This window comes from Odontomachus brunneus, unplaced genomic scaffold (genome assembly GCF_010583005.1).
Source record: "Odontomachus brunneus isolate Ranch 3 - 2012 unplaced genomic scaffold, Obru_v1 Obru_scaffold_197, whole genome shotgun sequence".
Taxonomy (NCBI): domain Eukaryota; kingdom Metazoa; phylum Arthropoda; class Insecta; order Hymenoptera; family Formicidae; genus Odontomachus; species Odontomachus brunneus.
In genome coordinates this window covers 278,194-279,006 of record NW_022639647.1, presented here as the reverse complement: position 1 = coordinate 279,006, position 813 = coordinate 278,194, and the positions used below count along the sequence as shown (strand labels likewise).

The 813-nt window shown below is 23.4% G+C and overlaps 1 protein-coding gene across 1 annotated transcript in view; it reads right to left on the bottom strand.

Annotated features, from left to right (window-relative positions):
• Positions 1 to 744, bottom strand: part of LOC116851953 — a 2,030-nt gene extending 1,286 nt beyond the window's left edge. Inside the window, exon 1 of the mRNA XM_032831884.1 lies at positions 333 to 744. The gene's annotated coding sequence lies outside the window, so the exon portion shown is untranslated. The remainder of the gene's footprint in view (positions 1 to 332) is intronic.
• Positions 745 to 813: the final 69 nt, after the last annotated feature.

The window sequence follows — 813 nt, the reverse complement described above, 5'->3', positions numbered from 1 at the left end:
AGAGATAACAAAACCATATAAAAATTTTTATATAAGTACTTATATTATAGTACTTATTTTTATATAAGTACTTATAGAAATAAAATTTTATGTACAATATACACACACACATATATATATATATATATATATATATATATATATATATATATATATATACAAATGTACATATATATAATTTATTTTAAGTTTGAATTTTAAAATAAAAATGATCATAAAAATATATGATCACAAATGATATTGATATTTTAGCTTAATGATGACAATTTTTAATATTTTGACAATTGAGAAATATTATTAAAGTTTAAATAAAAATTATTTTTTTCTCTTACATGATACAAGATAAAAGACTCCTACAGCCAGTCAGATCTATAACGTTACAATTAACTCTTGTAACTATCCGTTACAATTGACTCGATTCGTTACTTCAAGTCACAGGCTGAAAAAGGACATTCAAGAATCACACGACTAATATTCCTTTCTACCAACGTCGATTAAACACTAATCTGAGTTTAAAACCTGTATTAATAATCGTTACTTGAACGTTGCTTCTGGTGAGATATTCATATTTAAATTTATAGTTAGATGTGTTTTTCAGCTGAATCAAGATTATGTATAATATGTCACGTATATCATATACGGTTCAATTAAAATAAATTTAAGCTCTTTGCAATCTTTAATAATTGCAATCTGATCATCTGACGTGAGGAAAGTTTCAAGTAATAATTATTAATACAGCCTCAGTCCTTGTTTGACCTTATAGACATATCATACTAAGAATCATTGATAATTACTTATTATCCAGTATTTTTA